Source organism: Marmota marmota, unplaced genomic scaffold (genome assembly GCF_001458135.2).
Source record: "Marmota marmota marmota unplaced genomic scaffold, marMar, whole genome shotgun sequence".
Taxonomy (NCBI): domain Eukaryota; kingdom Metazoa; phylum Chordata; class Mammalia; order Rodentia; family Sciuridae; genus Marmota; species Marmota marmota.
The window spans coordinates 19,724,542-19,748,096 of NW_026000057.1; the positions used below are offsets into that span (position 1 = coordinate 19,724,542).

The 23,555-nt window shown below is 38.0% G+C and overlaps 1 protein-coding gene and 1 pseudogene across 5 annotated transcripts in view; one reads left to right on the forward strand and one right to left on the reverse strand.

Annotated features, from left to right (window-relative positions):
* LOC107141130 (broad substrate specificity ATP-binding cassette transporter ABCG2-like) overlaps window positions 1–9,931 on the reverse strand; it is a 66,836-nt gene extending 56,905 nt beyond the window's left edge. For 2 of the 5 annotated variants that reach the window (XR_007351362.1, XM_048813587.1), the window contains exons 1-3: window positions 9,711–9,931; window positions 7,170–7,286; window positions 3,694–3,814 (exon numbers count right to left, since the gene is read on the reverse strand). The gene's annotated coding sequence lies outside the window, so the exon portion shown is untranslated. The remainder of the gene's footprint in view (window positions 1–3,693; window positions 3,815–7,169; window positions 7,287–9,710) is intronic. The other 3 variants (XM_048813589.1, XM_048813588.1, XM_048813590.1) reach the window with 3 other exon arrangements.
* The window catches only part of LOC107141308, a 303,686-nt pseudogene that overhangs the window by 123,806 nt on the left and 156,325 nt on the right, over window positions 1–23,555 (forward strand).

Below are 23,555 nucleotides of genomic sequence, written 5' to 3' on the forward strand. Positions count from 1 at the left end.
AGTGGCAAAATGTAACATCTTAAAAATATCTTCAGTGACAGAGCAACCTAATGCAGTTCAGAATTTCTTATGAAGTACAAGGGGCAAGAGGTGAGAGCACATAAACTATATTCACTTCTATTCTGTATTCTACATATTAAAATTAAATTAAAACATATAATGTGGCTTTTAGCCTCATCAATATATGCGTAATGTTCTTTTTCCATGTTTTTATTGAGATTTATAACTGAAGTTCTAAAAGTCAAAGATTCATTCCAGAGAATAAAATTGAAATTATGTCCTTCAAAGTTCTCTGTTTAGGTACAGAATATCATAAAGTAGAGTTATATATTCAAGATTAAGATCCCTTTTGTATGTCAAGCCTGCTATTCTAACTTCTAATACTTGCTCATATCTTTTTCTTTACCTCAATCACTTATTTAGCCATCATCTTAATTAGTTCTGTCCAGAAGTCTCAGTATAAAAATTACTTTCACTAGTATATCTTCTTTGATCAATAACAGAAGATCCTTTTGCTAAGTTCTGATATACACTTAAGCATGTAATATCATGCCTAATTGTTACATGCCTGAGTTTTGATTGGCATAGCTGTGCCATTTACTATTCTATGTCCATACTTCCCACCATCCTACCATAGAAATGACCCTCTGAAATCTCACTAAGTGATGGTTTACCTGTGAGCATTCACTCTTGCATGAGCCTTCCTCAGGACAATTACTCTTTCTCTTGCCTCACTCATGAAAATTCATTTGGCCTTTGTGAAGCATTTACCTTGAGTTATTGTTAAATCATTTCTCACTAGTATTAGTTATGAAAAAAAATGTTATTCATTTATGAGTGAAAGGACACTTAAGGAATTAAAAGAAGAAGAAGAACTTGGACGTATATTGCATATAATAACAGTAATAATAACCGCAATAATAATAATAATCCTCATCATAATGACTTACACTTTAGAAGCTACAGTGCTGGGCTCTATTCCAGGTGTTTCTCACATATAAAAGCTTATTCAATCTTTACTTGACTACTCTGCCCCTGCTTCTCAAGCCAGTGCATGTGCCCTTCAGAAAGAAAATTCACTTTAAATGAAAAGTCCTATAAATAGATACATTATGAAAGGCATTGGACACTGTCACCATTAGAATTGCATCCCATAGTTCAGGATGGCCTTTGACACCACACAGCTAACTCCTTGGTCCTTACATTCCCAGTGTATTAATAATGAGCAAAGCCACAAGAGAATTACAGCATTTAAGAAGCAGGAGAGTCAACGATATAGAAAATAATTATATAATTATTTAAAATATTTCTGTACTAAGTGATGGCAAAGTATAGATGCTTCATTGCCTTAATATGACCCTAAAAACTATCAAAAACTTTTAAGTTGTGTCTTATGTCAAAAGTCTAATACGCATCAATTAAATGCTATACAACATATTTTACTAAAAGAATTATTTATTTTGCTAGTAAATGTAGATATATCTTTTTAATAATGTCATTATAACTTTTTTCCACTTCAGGATTTGTATTATTTTAAATGTCTTTTACTTTCTCCATTTTAAATTATGTAAAGACATAGAACATTAACACGTTTTATTTTTAAGTTAAAATTTTACCTTGAAAGTTTTTTAGGTTTGATGTATGCTTCACCTATCAATAAGTCTTAAAATAATAAGTATTAGATTTCAATAACTTACTTTTAAAAGCAATATGAATTTCATGAGAAATAGTTGTATCCAATTAAATCATGATTGTTTTCTTAACATATTATAGAGGTAACTAAATCGTCTTGCTGTTGCAGATCAAGGGCCTGCCACAGAGCCAAGGTAGCCCCAGTGGTCCTCTCTCACTAGTTTTCAGACCCATTGCTCCAAGTTGCAGGCCTGAGTTTATTAGAAGGGATAAGAAAAGGGAAAGGGGGACACTGTCAAGGGAAGAGTGGCTCCTCTAAACTGTAGAAGGACGGCATGCCCCTCCTGCCTTCCAGTTTTATTTAGGGGTCCCAGGGAAGTTGTCAAAGAGTCACACTTAAGTCCACCCCTTGACTTCTGACTTGATAACTGGATTGTATCAGACTCCCAAGTCCCCAAGAAGCACTGTAAAAATATAAGATAATTCTGGGTCACTTTTGCCCATGCTGGCCGATTCTAATGAGAACATGTTTTCTCAGATTTTGTAGTTAGGGGGAATCATTCTTATTCTGAGTACTAGGATCTGGTCTGTGTGAGGGTCACAAAATTCCTCCTTCCAGGGTAATCTTTATTCTCCCTATCATCAGGGTGAGACATTTTCAGGCCTGTATTTCTCCTGTATATCTCCAGATAACAATTCACATCAAGAAAACAAAATGACATGACTGCTTTCTCTATTTCTATGAATAATATCAATGGAATTTTAAAATTAATTCCATTAAATCTGTATAGCGCTTTTGGTAGTATGGCAAATTTGACAATATTTATTCTGCCTATCCAAGAACATGGGAGATCATTCCATCTTCTAAGGCCTTCTTCAATTTCTCTCTTTAGTGGTCTATAGTTTTCATGTAGAGGTCTTTCATCTCTTTTGTTAGACTGATTTGCTCTGGCTAGGGTTTCAAGGATGAGGTTGAATAAAAGTGGTAAAAGAGGGCATCCCAGTTTTGTTCTAGCTTTTAGAGGGAAGGCTTTCCCATTTGATATGCTGAAGAATAGCTGGGAGAACTAAGACTTCAGGAGAGCAAAACTGAAAGCAGAGTCTGGTGACAGCCTCAGAGTGAACTCCCAAGGGAAGAAAGTGGCTTTTGTGTGTCCTCATCTCTCTCTGGCCCTATACTTGTCAACCACTTCCACTTCCAGAAACTTAGAAATCAGTATAGAGAAATGAAATAGCTGCCTTGATGATGATCATCCGAAAGTTCTATACAGATTCAGTGCATTTCCCATTCAAATTCCAATGACACTCTTCACAGAAAGAGAAAAAGCAGCCATGAAATTCATTTGGGAAAATAAGAGGCCCAGAATAGCCAAAACAATCCTTAGTAAGAATAGAGGACACAGGTCCCAGAAACACTAGACAAAGACACCAAAACTATACATTGGAGAAAAGATAGCCTCTTCATCAAATGGTGCTGGGAAAACTGGAAATCCATATGTAGCAAAAGGAAATTAAACCCCTATCTCCCACCCTGCACAAAACTCAGAACTCGGAGTGGGTCAAGGACTTAGGCATTAGACCAGAGATGCTGTGCCTACCAGAAGAAAAAGTAAGCTTAAATCTCCATCATGTCAGCGTAGGAACTGAATTCCTTAAGAAAGCTCCTAAAGCACAAGAAGTAAAATCAAGATTCAAACTAAAAAGCTTCTTCACAGCAAAGGAAACAATGAAGAATATGAAGAGAGAGTCTACAGAATGGGAGAGAATCTTTCCACCTGCACATCATATAGAGCATTAATCTCCAGGATATATAAAGATCTTAACACCAAAAAAACACCCAAATAAGCCAATCAATAAATGGGCTAAGGAACTGAACAGACATTCACAGAAGAAATATGATCAGTCAACATACGTGAAAATCTATTGAACATCTCCAGTTAATTAATCAGAGAAATTCAAATTAAAACTCCACTGAAATTTCATCTCACTCTAGTCAGAATGGCAGCTATTAAGAATACAACTAACAATAAACGTTGGCAAGGATGTTCAATATGATCTTACCTTTGGGTTTGCCATATAGCCTTTAGAATGCCATGGTAGGTGCCTTCTATCCCTCGGTTCCCCAGTGTTTTTAAGGTTCAGTCATACATTGCTGGTGGGACTGCAAATTGGTGCAACTACTCTGGAAAGCAATATGGAAATTCCTTAGAAAACTTGGGATGGAACCACCATTTGACCCAGTTATCCCACTCCTTGGCATATACCTAAAGGATCTAAAATCAGTATACTCTAGTGACGTGGCCACTACAATGTTTATAGCAGCTCAATTCACAATAACTAAGCTATGAAACCAACCTAAGTACCTTCCAACAGATGAATGGATAAAGAAAATGTTGTACATATACACAATGGACTATTAGTCATAAAGAGAAATTAAATCATGACATTTGCTGGTAAATCTATGGAACTGGAGACTAATATGTCAAGTGAAATAAACCAATCCTGAAAAACCAAAGGTTGAATATTTTTTCTGATATGCATATGCTAACACAATAATAGGAGATGGATAGAAGTTCACTGTATTAGACAAAGGAGAATGAAGGGCAGGGAAGGTGGGTGAGGGATGAGAATAGGAAAGAAAGTAGAATGAATCGGACATAACTTTCCTATGTTTATATATGAATACAGGATCAGTGTAACTCCACATCATGTACAACCACAAGAATGGTAAGTTATACTCCTTGCATGTATAATATTTCTAAATACATTCTACTGTCATGTACAACTGAAAAGAACAAATTTAAAAATAGGAAACAAAACTACAGACCAATATCCCTAATGAAATAGATGCAAAAATCCTTAAAAAATATTAACAAAATACATTAAGAAATGTATAAAAAAGATAGTGCATTATAATCAAGTGGCTTTCATCCCAAGGATATGAGGCTGGTTCAATATACACAAATTAATAAATGTAATTTCACCCATTTACATAAAATAAGGACAAGAATCATATGATTATCTTAATAGGTGCAGAAAAGGCTTCTGATAAAATTCAACAGGAATTCATGTTAAAAAAACTGGGGAACCTAGGGATAAAAGGCACCTACCATGGCATTCTAAAGGCTATATGGCAAACCCAAAGGTAAGATCATATTGAACAGAGAGAAACTGAAACATTTTCTCTAAAACCAAGAACAAGACAAGGATGTCCACTGTCACAAATCGTATTCACTATAGCCCTTAAAACTCTAGCTAAAGCAATCAGGCAAGAAAGGGAAATAAAAGGAGTACAAATAGGAAAAGAAGAAGTCAAATTATTTGTTTGTTGATGTCATGATCCTATGTAAGGAAGACCTGAAAACACTCCACCAAAAGACTTCTAAAGCTGATAATGAATTCAGCAAGGTAACAGGATACAAGAGCAACATCACATATCAAGACTTTTCTGTGCTACAACATTGATCATGCTGAGAATTAAACCAAGACGTCTATACGACTCACAATAACCAGAAAAGAAAAACAAAATACTTGGGAGTTAATATAACTCAGGAGGTGAAAGATCTCCACAGTGAAAATTATAGAACACTGAAGGAAAAAAAGTTGAAGAAGTCCTTAGAAAATGGAAAGACCTCCCATTTTCTTGGAGAGGCAGAATTAATAAAATGGCCACATTACCAAAAGATTATAAAGATTGAATGCTGTCCCCACCAAAATACCAATGATAATCTTCACAGAATTAGAAAAAGTAGTCCTAAAATTCATTTGAAAGAATAAGAGACCGACAATGGCCAAAGCAATACTGAGCAAGAGAAGGGATCCAAAAGGCATCACAATACCTGATCTCAAATTATACTACAGAGCTGTACTAACAAAAACCACGTTATTGGCATCAAGTCAACATGAAGACCAATGGAATAGAATAGAAGACATTGACAAATCTACATACTTAAAGACATCTGATACTTGACAAAGGTGCCAAAATGTATGTGGGAAAGACAGTTTTTTAACAAATGGGAAAACTGGATATCCATAGGTAGAAGAATGAAAATAGATTCCTGTCTCTTACCCTGTGTGAAAGTCAAATCAAAAGAGTCAAGCTTTAGGAGTTAGAACAAAAACTTTGCAAGACTGAAAACAGAGTCAACACTCCATACATGCAGGCACTAACTTCCTTAACAAGACACCTAGAGCTCAAGAAATAAAACCAAGAATCAATAAGTGGGATCCAACTAAACTAAAAAGCTTCTGCACAACAAAGGAAATGATTATAAGTGTGAAGAGAGAGCCTACACAGTGGGAGAAAATATTTTTCAGCTACTCTTCTGATAGGGGATTAGTATCTAAAATATATTAAAAAAAAAAAACTAGAAAACAATTAATACCAAAAAAAAGTAACCCAATCAATAAATCTTCAATGAACTAAATAGACTTTCTCCAAAGAAGAAACAATATGGCCAATAAATATTTGAAAAAATGTTCAACATATCTAGCAATCAGGAAAATGCAAATCAAAATCACACTAAGATTTTATCTCACTCCGGTCATAATAGCAATTATCAAAAACTTAAATAATAGTAAATACTGGCAAGGATGTCCAGGGGAAAGGTACATTCACGCATTTTTGGTGGAATTGCAAATTAATACAACCACTCTGGAAAGCATTATGGACATTCCTCAAAAAACTAGGAATGAAGTCCCCATATTACCCAGCTATCCCACTCATTGGAATTTATTCAAAAGAACTAAAATTAGAATACTATAGTAATACAGTGACACCAATGTTTATAGTAGCACAATTCACAATAGTCAAGTTATAGAAACAGCCCAGATGCCCATCAATAGATGAACAGATTAAGAAAATGTGGTGGATATACACAATGGAATATTACTCAGCCACAAAGAAGAATGAAATTCTGGCATTTGCCAGTAAATGGGTGGAACTGGAGAACATCATGCTAAGTTAAATAAGTCAAATTCAGAAAGTCAAAGATCAAATGTTTTCTTCTACTTAGGGAAACTAGAACAAAATAAGGGGGGAAATGAAGGGGATTGAATATCATGAAAATATATGGAAGATTTATATAAGGAGACTGAGGCGAAGGGAGGACAGACAGGAAAGCAGAAGAAATGCAGAATGAGTTTGACAAAATTCTGCTATGGGCATGTGTAAATATACCACAGTGAACTCCATCCTTATATATTTCCAACTCTGATGTACTGATCAAAAATGACTAAATAAATGAGTGAAAGGAAGACCAGTGGAGTAAAGAGGATAGGAGGAAGGAGGAGGGCCAGGAAATGGGGAGGGCACCAGGGACTGAAGTGGAGTAAATCAAACTTTATGCATGTATGATTTTAAACCCAATTATAATGTAGAAATCTAATGTACTAATAAGAAAGCACAAAAGTAAATGCCAGGGAAAGCTTCTTTGAAAAGCGACAGTGTTTATCCCTTTATGGTCATTGAACTACGTAACTAATCATTTCCTTTTGTTATGACCACCAGGATGCAATTTTATAAAGTGCAAAGGGACCTTGTTTCTGCTTATGTCCATTCCAATGTGCTCCCTCATGGCAGCTTCCCAGTCTAAGTTGTTGTCGTCCATTTTCTGCTTATCATACTTCAGCTTACTTCAAAGGCTTCATGGATGCTTAGTGACAATAAATACAGAAAAAGATATTATATGTGTGTTTATTTCTATGTATCTTATATAAAAGAATATTTCCTAAAGGAACTTGTAGGTAATGCTCAGGGCCTGGAACAAGATGCCCAATAAACATTTGTTACTATGAATCTGTATTTTTATTTGTAAAAGGAGTGACCTTTTACATTTCCATTACTAAGAAAGCAAATGAAATGAGACAACATTATAGATATATAGATATACATTTTTTTCCTTAACTGATAAGACTTATAATCTAATTTTTGGTCTTATATTTTTCTGTACTTGAACTTTCTCAATATTATTTTTAATATAAGTTGCAACATGCAGTTCATTTTAAAAGTTAATAATGAAAATTCAATTATTTACAGAAAAATTACAAAAGGGAACCCAATATCTCTTTAGCAAACTACCCAGAGTTATAGAAAAATGCTATGTCCTGGGAATAAGAAACAAATATATTTCTTATTTTAAAAGTCAACACTTCAAAATATTATTGCGAACAAGCTTCTCCTTTACTCGTAGTAACTCCCTGCACAGTAAGTTTTTATCTATACTTTATCAATTGTTTATCTTTGCACATTGGAGATAATCACCAGGTTTACCTTAAAGAGCCTGCCCATAACACACTAAAGAACTGGAATCATTTTCACCACCAAATTGTTTTCTGACAATATTCTGAATTCAGTTTGTATTTCATACTCACTTTCGAATGAAACTGCCAGTGGCTACAAATGTAATAATAACTTAGACTCTTCACTTGTGCATGCAAGTGACCAACGGGCAACTAAATGCAGGATAAAAAGTTTGGCATCTCTGCCTCCACTTTTTGTGTTCTTTGCTGTGAGTCAGTCACCTTAGATTCCAGTAATAACAAATCTGATCAATAAAATTCTTGTGATGAGTGGAAATGGCACCTGGGAAACAGCCACTTTCATATCTCATACAAGTCCAGTCTGACCAATCCTGAGATAATGACTGATCTGACCATGGTTTGACCAAGATATTTTGATTATGGTTCCCCATGTCTACATAATCCACAGCTCATGCATTATCCCCAAAGATAGGGCTAGAAATGTTAATCCCCTGTGTCTTCCAAGTGTAACTCTACTGATTAAAGTTTCTATCTGGCTTTCCACCATTACTCTTTCCATTTGGTTGGTAGGGCAAGACTATTCTTTGTTGGGAGAGTATGGCCTCTGGCCTAGGACTCTAGAAATACAAAATCAAGTCATTGCATTTAGTAGAGTGCTCTTTTCTAACAAAATGTACATACAATACACACCCACCTTTCCTGCCACACAAATTTACTCACTGGCCAAATTGCAGTTTAGGTGACCAAGGGCTGTGGTCTCAAGACACATGTGCTCAAGGGCAGATCATTAACAATACAGTCCTTGACCTCTGTGTTGAGAGGAGTCACCTGGACCTTCCACACAGCTCCAACAAGCAGCTTCCTTCTGATCATGATGTCAATCATTTGTGCTGTGCAATTCCTAAAGAGCTTTTCCCAAACACCCTTTCCAGGATGCCTCCTTCTTGAGTCTCCCTAACACCATCAGGGACCCCCATGAAAAACAGCACTCTTAAGAGTATGTGAATAGAAGATCTGAAGGGGACAATGAGATATTCAGCACCCCTCCCCCCAAAAAGGAGATATATTCCAAGAATCTTTACTGAGCCTGTCATCTACTAAAAATAGGTTCTTGGCTACTCGCTAACTTTTTCAAACCAACTTGTGGACATCAAAAACCAGAGGCAGGGCTGGGAGTGTAGTTCAGTGATAGAGCACTTGCCTAGCATGTAGGAGGTCCTTGGTTCAATCCCCAGTACTGCAACACCACCACCATCACCACCACCACCACCACCACCACCACCCCCAAAAAAAGGAAAAGAAAAAGAAAAAAGCATTAGGGCCGGATGCCTTCATGCCTTCCCCATAATAACTCTCAGGATAAATTACATAAAAGAATGAAGAATGAAACTGTTAGGGGATCCCGGCAAAAGGCTAAAGGCAAACTCCCTGATCCCTTAACTTGTTCAGTCCAATTTGTGCTTTCCTCCACCCCCACCTATGTTCTCTTAATAGCTGCAGCAGCTCATTTGAACCACAAGCTTGGTTATACTGGACCTGGGTCCAATAGGACTGCAAATGCTCCTCGCTCAAGGCCTGTCTGACCAGCACAAAGAAACATCCTTTGAAAATGGATGCCAGTGAAAATTCCTAGACTCCACAGAGCCCATTCCTGCAACCCCTACTGGCTTTTTCCCTGTTCCAGGAGCCAGTCTGACCAGCACTCTGGGTCAGAGCGGTTTCTCCTTTCTGCCTCCAGCAGAGGCCCCAGTACAACCTCCTGTGCATCACTTGATTCGCTTTCGGTTTTACCGACAAGTCTCCGGCATCATGCCTACCTTCTCCCTTCCCTCCTGCGGTTTGGGGACGTGGTCTGTGCGCACCCCAGGTCACCGCCCGCAGCCGCGGCAGAGCCCTTCCCGGGAGGACCCCACGGGGCCGCGGCGCTGCTGGAGGACACTCGCCCCAGGCGGCGCCTGGGCAAGCTCCTGGCTGATGGCTCAGGGCTGCGGACTGAGAGTAGAGCCGCGGGGAGGCGGCTTCACCACGGGCTGCGGGGTCAGGGAGCTGGCGGAAGCCACTCCCTGGAGGGCTGGCTTCCTTTGGTCGGCGGGGTATGGGAATCCGAAGGGGTTGCATCGGCTCTCAGGCTGCAATAAGCGGGTCCGAGAGCCTGGGTCATGGAGAAGAACGTCGCAGAGCACACAGGGACAACGCAAAAACTCCCTGTTTTTACAAAGGGAAATGAAAAACTCACAAAAAATGGATACATGATTGCAACAGGGCGGGACAGCACAGCATGTGAAACTGATTTAACAGTCACATTTTTATTACATTTTACAGTGCGCATGCCTTCTCTTAAATTTCTTTAGTTGGCTTCATAAAAGTCCTAAATGTTATTATGCTAATTTTCTAGAAAATAGAATTCAAGCTCAGGAGAGTTAACAGCTAGCCAACATCCCAAGACACCAAGACCCCTTGTCATGAACCACAGAGGCAATAAATAATTCAGCCTCCAGCAAAGATGAAAATCTTATGCAAATCATCTGACTCCAAATCTAGGGGACGCTGAGCTGCCACCTACATGGAGTAGTTGTCTACTGGAATATGTAGAACTGAGCCCAAGTAAGGGCTTCTCACTTTGGAGATAGCCTATATTCTCCTTCGAATGGGTGTCCACCTTCCTAAGTAAATCTCTGTCTATGCCTTTGTGTGGCTCATGCTGAAATTCTTTTGTGACACATATGCCAAGAACTCCACTGGCCCTGAGTTGAGGTCTGCCTCTCTTCTGGGAACCCCTCAGATCCCTTTCCAAGGACACCTCTTCTCTGTGACAGAACTGTCACTTAAAGACATCTGGGACAGTGCAGAGCCTGGCAAAGGGCCAGGCCCTGATGACAGAGTTCTTGTTTGCTCATTAAATGTGGGCATTGTTTCTGACTGTGCAGCAGCTGGGGATGCATAACCAAAGAAGCTGTTGCTTCACTCTGAGTGAAACCAGGAAAGCCAACACAGATCCTGAGAATTTCAAAACCAAAAGTCAATATTGGGTCTTAAGCATGACGGGAAAATATATTTTTTAAAAAAATCAGTGGTTAAAGTTCCTGTATTTATATATAACTATGCCATATTTAGAAGTCAACAAATTTAAAATCCAAAGTGCATTCTAATTCACAATAATTGGAAGCATTCAACTTGATCACTCAGTTGGGGTTGCGAGCCTTTACTCCTCACCCATGTCAGCCATGTCCCAACAATTGACTCTGGAATCACAGGAATCTGCATAAGGTATTGTACCTTCACATGCTGTACCTGCATCCCACATTTGGTGGGAGAAGGGCAGGCAGCACACTCCCTGTGTTTAACAGGGGTCCCTTTCACTTCTCAGGGTTTCACTTTATGTTCTGAATATAAACCTTCCTGCTGGGATACTGGCAGCTTATTTGTTAGCAGACTTTTTCTTTCTTTCTTTCTTTCTTTCTTTCTTTCTTTCTTTCTTTCTTTCTTTCTTTCTTTCTTTCTTTCTTTCTCTCTCTCTCTCTCTCTCTCTCTCTCTCTCTCTCTCTCTCTCTCTCCCCTTCTTTCTTTCTTCTCCTTTCTCTTTCCTTCCCAAACTGCATAAAAAACAAGATTTACATTCTTCCCATCCTGAGAAACTAATGTGACTCCATTTTTAAAAATAAATAAATAACAGCAGCTTCTACCTTAAGGCCTGTCCTAAGGAAGGGGACGTGACCCTCGTCCTTGGAAAAACCCACAGAGCACTCCTAAGCACATACCCACCCTGCTGAGTTGTTTGTCTGTAAATAACAGGAGAGGTCTGTGGTGCCAGGTGTCCCTGACTCAGTTAGGCTAGGTGAGGACCCATAGCAACCCCCCTAGCAACCTCCAATCAGCATGAGACAGGGGAAAATACCTGGAATGCCAGATGACCCCCAAGTAGTTTATGGTGGTTGATAACATGTTGGGAAACCATGTAGTTTAGCACGTACACCCCTTGTGGCCTAAACCAATCAGTTCAAACGAACCCCCCCCCCCTTATATTAACCAATTACCCCTACTCAAATTTTTCCCACCATTGAATGTGCTAATCAATGTTAAGAGTTTGTTGTTTGATTTTCCCCACAGTATGGAATGATTTGCTGTGTGATATTGTGACGCACAGCGTATTCCTCAAAAACCTATAAAATCCCACTGAACAAAGGACCAGGACTCACTCCCTGGGACCGCTGCATCTGGAACGGTTGTGAGTCCAGGCTCACCTTGCAATAAAGACTCTTGTGTGCTTGCATCGGATTCGGCTCCTGGAGGTCTATTGGGGTCCCATGAATCTGGCATAACAATCCTAAGCTGAGTTTTCTGCCCATCCTTTTACTGCCCACCTAAACAAAGAAACTCCAGACCTGAAACTGGGAAAACAGCTCTCTGAAGGAAAAGGTTAACATTAATTACATCTACTGATAATATCTGTAAAACAGTGCAGTATTATCCATTATAAAGCCCTCTGTTCCCCTTAGCATCTGGAATGGCAGCCTGTGTCACATGACTCCTTTGCCTTTCTCCTTTGCCAGCAAAGCAATAAAACTTGTTTTTCCTTTTTCTCTAAACTTTTTCTCATTATTGAATCAGGACCAAGCTTTCAGTGTCACTTGGGGACACTATGAATTTCTCTCTTGAAGGAAAAGGTGACCCCTTGCTCATCTTCCTGGTCAGTACAAGTTCAATGAATGTGAATGAGTTAGAATTCAAAACCTTGAACTCAAGTACTACATAGTTTGAGAAGTGGGGGGCCAATTAACTGTTGAAGAAGACTGTTCTTGTCCTAACTTCTTTGGGTCCTAGGATGGAAGATAGGTGAGGGAAGCTAACTAGGGGAAAAGAAAATCATTCTTACCTCTCCTGATACGTTGCACACATTGTGTGTATTTATATATTTTTTACTTAATTATTTGCTTGTGACAAACCTGCTGAACTCATAAGTTGAGATGACTATTTCCTGTTCATAAACTTTGTAAATTATCTATATATTTGAAAGGGGAAGTAGACTACATGAAAGAGAGATTTAATAATTAGCATTTAATCCAAAAATAATTTTTATTGGTTCTTTTTAGTTATACACGATTGTAGAGTCCATTTTATGGAATAAAAGTACCTCATTTTTGTGGATGTACATGCTGGTGAGATTCCTTGTGGTGTATGCATATATGTACATAGGAAAATTATGTCAGATTCATTCCACTGTCTGTTTTTCTATCCCTACTACCTTCCTTTTATTCCCCTTTGTCGAATTTACTGAATTTCTATTCTTCCCTTCCCCCTATTGTGAGTTATCTCCCACATATCAGTGAAAACATTCAACCTTTGGGTTTGGGATATTGGCTTATTTCACTTAGATAGTCTCCAGTTCATCCATTTACAGGCAAGTGTCATAAAGTCATTCTTCTTAATGGCTGAGTAATAATTCATCGTGTATATAGACAACATTTTCTTTATCCATTCATCTGTTGAAGGGCAACTATGTTGGCTCGATAGCTTAGTTATTGTGAATTCTGCTGCTATAAACATTGATGTGGCTGTGTCACTGTAGTATCCTGATTTTAAGTCCTTTGAGTACTTACCAAGGAGTGGGATAGCTGGGTCAAATGGTCATTCCATTCCTAGTTTTTTGAGGAATCTTCATACTGCTTTCCAGAGTAATTGCACCAATTTGCAATCCCACCAACCATGTTTGAGTGTACACTTTTCCCCATATCCTCACCAACATTTATTGTTACGCATATTCTTGATAGTTGCCATTTTGACTGGAATAAGATGAAATCTCAGTGTTGTTTCAATTTGCACTTCTCTAATTGCTAGAGACACAAAAATAATTCAATACATGGTATAGTATGTGTTTTTTGATTTCTGAATATTTTTATAGAATCACATAAATATTAATAATCTGCTGAGTTCTCAGGATGGTGGTCCAAAGAAATGTAAAACATATTTCATCTCCTTGAAGCTTTTTATCAGGTAATTATAGGAATTTCACCATATTACAACTATGATCATTAGATTCCAGCATAAGACCATACTTGATAAAGTGCTGAAATTTGTAGTAGATGTGTTGTAGCAGCCCAGTTATGGAAGAAGAAGCACCATTAGTGGACATTCATAAGTGTTTGGTGGTGCCTTGTACTATATGAATTTTAGTCCTTTTTGTTTATGCACCAGCAAATCCTGTGGTGTAGCTAATTATCCCATCTTACAGAGGAGAAAACTGAAGAGCATAATGTTGAAGCCACCTGCCAGATGAAGTGGGCAATAAGGAGCATGACCAAGAGTCAAACCCTGATTTCCTTTTACCTACTGTTAGGGTTTGGATCTTAAATGTCCTCAAAAAGTTTGTGTGTTAAATGGTTGGTCCCTAACTGATAGAACTTGTCAACTATATATCATGTTTACTCTATCCATGAATGAGTTAATGGACACTGGTTGGTTCCATTTCTTGGCTACTGTAAATAATGCTACAATAGACATAAGAGAGCAGAGGTCTCTTTAATATTCAGATTTCATTTTCTTTGTATATAAGCCTAGTATGAGATCACTGGCTCATCCAAGAGTTCTATTTTTAGTGGTTTAGAGAACCTCCCTATAAAGTGGAAGTATTTAAAGTATGAGCTGGTGAGGCAGATTTCTGTCTGGCTTAAAGCCCATCCTTCTCAAACATATTTTTTTTTGTATTAATACATGTGCATATTTACAGATTTTTTTGTGTACATGAGTATGCATACCTTCAATAACTTGAATTTAAGAAAGAATACTTTATAATTATTGTAATTATTACAGAGACATGGGCCACCCTCTCAGGCTGTCTCAGGGTGGGTCTGGGATCTCTGCCTCTGGGAAGTCACTGTGGCAGAGCTGCCTTCTAAGCTCTGCGGAGTGCATTCTGTCAGGTCATCTAGATTCTTTCCTGAAGAACTGAGTCACCCAGAACACACATTTGCTAATGTACAAGGGAGGAAATAGCTTTTCAGTGACCAAATTCTTTTCTACCTCTAGTGTACACTTTTTTAATATGAGGCCCTATAAGATACAAAATTAGTAAAAATCAGGAAATTAAGAGGAAAGGAACTAAAAATCATGAAAGATATTTGTTACAGATTGAGAGTGATTAGGCTTTCTTGTGCTGCTTTTTCTAGTTCCTGCACAGCATGAGCATTCCCTTAATCCAATATTTTACTTCACCTGATGTCATTAATAAGAGGGTTTACTTAATCACTTCTCTATGCTCACCCCTGTTCATATCTGCATTACCTCATTTCTCCCTTGCTGCCCCTGACACACGCAAGCAGCTGAACTTAAGGTACCTGGTGTGAATTTCTAGGGACACCAAATAAAACTCAGACACACACTCTACCTTTAAACAAGCTTCAGGATGGCTTCTCCACTCTCGGCCTCAGGCTCCCCAAATGGGAGAGCAAGAGAAAGTCATGAGAGGCTGGCCAGAGAGAGCCAGCATGTTCGGAAGTGGGCTTTTATTGGGGGGACCCTTGTTCTTAGAAAGTTCCATCTGAAAAAGGTCAGAAGGAGCAGGGTTACAAGGGACAGGTGAGTGTAATTCAACCCAAGGTGTGTCATCTACATCTGAGGACATGCCCTCAACTTCCTGAACCAGGACAACCCCCAAGTTCCCAAGTCGCTAAGAAATGTAGTGATGGTCAAAGCCTCTCACTTCAGGATGGAAGGAGCAAGTCATTCGGAGTGGCTCCCCACACTCCATCACAAAACACCTCTAAGATAGGAATTGGGCATTTTATATGGAAGAAAGAGGCCAAACAGTGGGGCACCAGAAAGACTTGTTCACTTTTAGTTGCAATTTTCACTGTGGCTCTGAAATCATACAGTCCCTGATTTCAGACAGTTACCAGGGAAAGTAGCCAGGGGAACTCAGGCTGATGACACAGGCTCCGTGGACAGGCAGATCTGGTGTGGGTTCTGAACTTTGCCATCAAAAGCTTTGGGACTAAATTACCTCAGTTAGTTTCAGGATGCTTGCTAAAAAATGGGACTAAAAATGGATGAGAATTCAGTACGGAAATATTTATGAAATGGGATGAAAAGCATGTTTCTCATCTTGATAAGAATGATCTGTTTATATACCTTATCTTACCAAGAAGGGATTGTGTTTGTAATTGCCACAGGTATGCTACTGACTTTATCTGTTCTCGTTTTTATTTGATTTGTTTTTTGATTATTTGCATTTATAAAAGTGAAAAGGATTCCAATGGGAGTAGTCATTGGGGAGTAATTAAAATTTAGAGTTGATCTGACTATCACCTAGATTGTCAAGAAACAGAGCGGAAAAAGTTTCCCAGATTGCTAGGCACAGGAAAAAATATCTGACTGGAACTAGAAACCAGGGCAACTTTTAATTTTGAGTTTTCAGTGTTTAAGACCAACAGTAGCCTAGTAAGTACGGACACGTGTGTATTGAGGGCACACAACCTCCCATTTCTGGCAAATGTCTGTACATCCTCTTCTAGTGATAAGCCAAGAAACCCTTGCCTGCAGCTGAATAAATGAAGGTACCCAAAATCCAGGTCAGTAGCAAAGCAGGGATAAAAAGTCTTAGTGGGACAAAGCAATTTGGGAAAGAGAGTTAAAATCCTAGAATATTATGATTTGGGAAGAATCTAAATCTGTCCAACGTCATTCCAATTCTAGGATCTTTCAGAAAAAGCACTGACATTTTCTAATCTCTAACCATCATAAGGATGATCAGAGCTACATGCTCCATCACTAAGACCCTCAGCTACCAAACCTTGGCTCCTTTCCCAGTGTATCCTTCACTCAGCTGATTCCCAAGGTATTAGAACTCAAGCACAGTAGTGACAGGACAAGAATGACGGATACCAAGGTACTATCAAACATGTACCAGGTCCACAGTGACACCTACTATGTGCAAAGGTACTGTTCTAGGCTTTGGGGACACATCAGTGAACAAAACAAATATCTTGTCCTTATGGAACGTGTATTGCATTAAAAAATGAGCAAAATAAATTAAAAAATAACACTCTCTGAAAGAGGTTCTTTTTTAAAAAAAAGAAAGAAAAAGGTACAAAAATTTAGAACAAGGCAACAAGGATTGGAGTTCACTTTGGATGTCATCTCAGCAACAACCAAATGTCATACAATGTGGACTACCTGCACATTTATTTCCACAAAGAAGAAGGATATGTTCTCATAACATCTATATTTTGTCAGCACTTTTGGGGTTAAATTCCACTCAATTTTTTAGAATGTTTTTCTAGTCCTTTTATTTAACAACTTTTGCTGAAAGATTACCACATTAAATCATGTAATAATTATCACTAGAAGTGAATGCCAATTATTGTAATTTTGATTGAACTTTTGCTAATGATTCCAGTAAGAATCAGAAGATGATAGTGACAGGAAAGCACCTGAAATTTTAGAATATGTCTATCTATATAGAATATCTTGAGATTGTCTTTTGCTTCCTCCCCAGAATTTTAGATGACTTGACACACTAAGGCCACTTCCTTCCATTTGAATTTGCCCTGAGTCTGTCATGTCACCAGATTCGGCTTTCAATATGGATCACCTGAAATCACCTTAATGGGCTACTCTCTAGCACATTAAGATGAGAGAAAAGAGAAGTCTGACAGAGAAGAGGCATTTTTTAATTGCCATTGTCCCCACCTCTATTTGGTGTTTGTTAACTTTTCGTTGCCGAGAACAAAATACATGACAAGAACAGTTCAGAGGTGGAAAGGGATTTTTGTTGTTGTTTGTTTGGCGGGTTTTGTTTTCTCAGTTTCCAAAGATTCAGTCCCTGGTCAGCCAGCTCTATTGCTCTGAGCCTGAGGTGAGGCAGAACATCATGGAAGAAGAGTATGGCAGAGGAAAGCAGGTCAGCTCATGGCAGTCACAAAACAGCAAAATACACAGAGGAAGAAACTGGGAGAAGATGAGCCCTTCCAGGGTATGCCCCCAGAGACTCACTTCCTCCAACCTAGTCTCACATCTCAGTGGTACATTTTATTATCAATGGACCAATCCAGTTGATGGAAGTTATGTTTTGGATAAAGGTGTCCACTGAAAACTTACAATTAGATTATGAGAACTGCAACCTAATGAGATGATTAATCCATTTGAGAGATTATTTAAAAGACTACTGTATTGGGTGATAACTATATGCAGATAAGGTGTGGTTGGAGGAGGTAAGTGGCTGGAGGAAGTAGATCACTGGCAGTGTGCCTTTGGGGTTTATATTTTGTCCCCGACACTCACTTTCTCAATATAATTTCTGTTTTCCCTGAGATGATCAGCTTTCTTCTATCACACCCTTCTGCCAAGAGTCTCTGCCTCACCTTGGGCCTAGAGCAATAGGGTCAACTGACCATAGACTGAGACCGCTGAAACTATGAGTGCAAATAAACCTTTCCTCCTCTAAGTGGTTCTTGTCAGATATTTTGGTCACAGTGATGAAAAACTGACTAACACAATGGATAACCCACGGATTAGAGTCCCATGATGCAATCATTGCCCCAAAGCCCCCACCTCTGAATCTTCCTGCATTGTGAAACATGATTTCAAATTGAACCTTTGGGGGACATTCCAATCCATATACTTCATTATTGCTGGAGCATGCATGGGTACTGGAAGCTCAGGTTCTAGGTGTGGCCACTCTTCCTGTACCAGAGAAGACAGTGATGCCTAATAGCTGACTAGAGTCTTTTAAATGTGTAAAATAGTAGAGCTAAAGATTATATTTCTAGTTTGATAGGAAGATAGGACAATTTTCCTAATGTGACACTTATAAAATTGTATATTGGCAAGAAAAATTCTCAGCTCAATTATGCGAAAGCACTATGATCTTTAGGGCCATCAGTTTGAGTGCAAAACATGGATGTTACTATTTTAGACAATAGGTATTTATTGTATACCTTTGAACCATTAGGCCTAGGGAAGGGGTAAAGAAGTGATCCAGAGGCAAACTGTTTATAGTAGGTGTTACCTATGGAATGAATGAATGAATGACTATGAATGACTCCGTCATGTATTACAAAATTTATATCCTAATTCTCAACCATATTATACACGTTTTCAGTGCATGGTTTATATTTTCTTAGGTTCTTCACATTGCTTTGTAAAATAACTTGTATCTAATAAAAGACTGAGACATATTTATTCATTAACATTTCATTTAATAAATTGTATAGAAAATTGAGCAGTATAAATACTAGNTTGTAAGGGCATCTAGGTTGGTTCCACAGTCTTGCTATTGTGAACTGTGCTGCTATGAACATCGATGTAGCAGTGTCCCTGTAGCATGCTCTTTTTAGGTCTTTAGGGAATAGACCGAGAAGGGGAATGGCTGGGTCAAATGGTCCTTCACCACTTTTGAGTTCTTCCTTTCAAACTGTGAGATTATCTTTTGTCCTTGTCCTGCACTATATGCTAAAAGAGATAAGAAATTCACAGAGTATACTCTTTCAGGAATTCCTAGATAACATAATCATTGTGGTAGGGTGGAATGCATCAAATTCCTTAACTCTATTTTAAAGGCATGTTAATGATAGTCCTCACTTTCTTCCACATTATAGATCTTGATATTCCCCCCAAAGAGTCTAGAAGTTCCTTTCTTTTACATCTACTTCTATTTACAGCTTTTTTTCTAATTTGGAAAGTGAAACTTTTCTGCCAATAAATTGAAGAGGCATTTATAGTAAGCTTTCAGTTAATCACAATAATCCTGAGACTAACTCAGTACTTCATATTTGGCTTTGGCATGACATATGAAAGTGGGGGAGAAAAGTATTTATTTGGGATTTTGCTAATGATATTTTCTTGAACTACTAGTAAAAAAAATTAATTTGTTTTTCTTCATGTGCCAACTTATTGCAGGAAATGACACCCTGAAAATATGTTCAGTGAAAAGCAATAGCATACAATTTAAAATTTCCTGCAAATATCTCATGAAGAACAAAATTAAAATTATGTACATCAAAATACACTTTGTAAGATAACAGAACTCATAAGTCAGTTATACAGTCAAGATTGTAACAACTTTGACATGTAATGTCTATCTTGATTATAAGTGCTAACACTTGAACATTTCTTTACCTTTCATCTGAATCAATTAAGATCATCTCAATCGCATCTTTCCAAAGACTTCAGTATAAAAATGAACATTCACTAGTGTTTCTTACTTCAGCAGTAATAGACAATTTTTTGCTAATTTTTGTTATACATTTTAGCATGTGACAATGTGTCTGAGCTGTGCCATTTATAGATCTATGTCCATCCTTCCCACCATCCCACCATAGAAACGACCCTCTATAATTTCACTAAATTATGATTTCGCTTTTCAGTTAGCTTTCTTTGTGACCATTACTCTTTTTCTCACCACACTCCCAAACACTCATTTGGCCTTTGTGTTTGTATCAAGTCACTTTCAAATATTTTCTTCTTGCTGGGAATGGTGGTACATGCCTGTAATCCCAGTGGATCAAGAGGCTGAGGCAGGAGGATCACAAGTTCAAAGCCAACCTCAGCAAAAGTGAGGTGCTAAGCAACTCAGTGAGACCCTGTCTCTAAATAAAATACAAAATAGGGCTGGAGATGTGGCTCAGTGGGCGAGTGTCCCTGAGTTCAATCCTTGGTACCAACTCCCCCCCCCCCAATTTTTTTCTTCTTAGTATTAGTTAAAAACATACAAAAAAATGTTATCCATGTGTAAGTGAAAGGAAACCTAAGGCTAAAAAAAATGGACATATATTACATGGCAATAACAATAGTAGCAGAAATAATAACAGTAAGACAGTGGCTTACACTTCAGAAGCTAGTCAGAAGTTAGGCCTAGTTCCCAGTGTTTTTCGTATACAAAGAATTATTTAATCTTTATACTAATCCTCTTAACCACTCTGCCCCAGCATGTGCATTTGCATTTCAGAAAGAGTTCTCACTTAAAATAAAAATCCCTAGCAACTAGTGAATATAAGCAATGTTTGGAACACATTGAAATTCCATATCAATTTTGGACATTGTTAATATCTCTAACTTATGTGGTAAATGTGCAATGTTTCCTTCATTATAAAAGAGTAAAATCCATTAATTGTTTGTCTTATTGAGTTTTGGGAGTTAAAAAGAGATATTTATAAGGTTACAACATTCTCATTCATTAAATTTATGGTTTTTACCTTTCACCTTTAATGCATATTAAGAGTTCCTTTGTAGAAGTACCTTTGTATAATGTCCACAGGTGCTTTTCTCCATAAATAGAGGCAGTTTTGCCAATATTGTCTAATAAATAAGTCATTTTTCCTTACTAGGTCATAGTTCACCAATATATTTAATACTCATGTTTGTGTGTCTGGTTCTGAACTCTTTGTCCTTTTACATAGATCTGTGAATCTTCTCACACAATTTTTATTACTATATCTTTATGCATCCACAAGCAAAGGGATGCTTCTCTTTGTTTTCTTTTTGTTTTCCCAAATCTACTAAGGTAATGTTGTAAGCCTTTGTTTTTCTATATTAATATTAGAATAAGGTATATGGGTTCCTGAGGGGAAAGAATGAGACAAAGTGTACTAAAATTTACGAGAATTGTGTAAATTTCAGGAGAACTGACATCTTTAAAACATCGGAAAAATAGTCTCCATTTTCTCAGATCTTGTTTTATATCCTTCAATGTTTCTTAAAATTTCTTAAAGATCTTTTGCATTCATAAATATCAATAGTCTTATGGCCACTATGACTTCACTATTATTATATGTTTTGCTAACTATGATGAATATAATCTTGTCTTCTTTTGTACTTTTAATTAGATATTGCTATTATAATGTAAAATTACTTTTTTATAAATAAATCTCACACGATGCACATTTTCAGAACTTCTCTACTAGCTCTGAATTTGTGTTGATTGTTCAACATCTCCTTGGTAAATAAGGACAGCATTGCACAGGTAAACAGCACAGGAGACATTCTTGTTTCTGTCTTAATGAGAGAGTGCTTTGGTTCACATTCTCCAGAAAGAAGAGCCAAGAGAAGAACTTGATTCAGGTAGTTTATTAAAAAACTGGGGGAGGTAAGCTGGTGAGGTAGGAAAAGAAGAAACTCCCATGTACAGGTGTGCTGCTAAAGCTTTCTCTGTAGGCCAAAGGGGCTGGCTGGATACTTCCTCTGTCAGCAGGAAGGAATGCCTGTTGTAATTCTGTTTGAAAAACTTGAGGTTGGGGCACTTCTCCCTGGTTTGATCCCCATTGGTTCTGGATGCTCCTGGGTTTTATCCCTGAAATTTCCAGCTACACTTGCACAGGAACTAAGCTTCTGTTAGATTTAGAGAAGGCCTAAAAGCAGAAGAGTGGAGAGAGGTGTGGTGCAGGCTCAAGGAGGGATGCTGTGAGAATGATCTTAGCCCACATGGAACTGCCCACCACAGCTGCAACCAAAGGGGGAGGAGCACAGAGCAGATGTGGCAGCATCAGCAGCTCCCACTTCAGCCCACCCCTCACACACTATGCAGATCCACTTATGTCCACCTTAGGTTCACTCTGAACCTCTGAGGAAGAGGCTCTAGAAACACAACATAGGAGGTTAAATGGAACTAGTTGGGTCCCATTGTTAATCCTGGTCACAGACTAGGATACTATTTTTACTTCTCTCCTTTGTCATTCTTTCTAGAATTTCCTCATTCCTTGCCCGTAACTTAGCTCTACTAAGACACTTGCCTGGTGCAGTGATTCATGCCTTCATTCTTGAGGGTGTGGAGCCTTGGCTGTCATGTCCTTACCAGGCTGTGGAGCTTGGAAATACTGGATCACTTCTGTGACCACTTTATCAATTATCCAGCAATAACCTGAGCCTTCTGGGTGACAGCGATGACCAATACTATACCGTCATTCTTTGTTGCTGTTCCACCAGAGGGAAAATCCTAGTAAGTGGCAGACACTGACAGATTCCTTAGGCCCTTTCTATATTTCTAGGCACCTGTGTCCCTTTTGCACAGGAAAGGAAAAAATTAACAATGTGGAAAAAAAAAAGCCCACCACATGGTAGAAAATCTTCGTCAGCTTCTCCTAATAAGGGATTAATGTATAACAACATGATTCTTTATTTAGAAGGCCCAAAAAACTCCATCAGAAAGTTTCTAGAACTCATAAATGAATCAGCAAAGTAGAAGGATATAAAATTAACACCCATTAATCTGTTGCATTCCTATACAGCAATGATGAATCACCTGAAAGAGAAATTAGGAAAACTATCCCATTCACAACAGCCTCAAAAAAAAAAAAATGCTTGGGAATCAATCTAATAAAAGATGTGAAAGACCTCTACAATGAAAACCACAGAACACTAAAGAAAGAAATTGAAGAAGACCTTAGAAGATGGAAAGATCTCCCATATTCTTGTATAGGCAGAATTAACATTGTCAAAATGGCCATACAACCAAAAGTGCTATACAGATTTAATAAAATTCCAATTAAAATACCAATGATATTCTTCAGATAAATAGAAAAATCAGTTGTGAAATTTATTTGGAAAAATAAAAAGCCCAGAATATGGAAAGCTATCCTTAGTAGGAAAAGTGAAGCAGGAGGCAACACAATACCAGACCTTAAATCATACTACAGAGCTGTAGTTAAAAAAAAAAAAAAAAAAAAAAAAAAAAA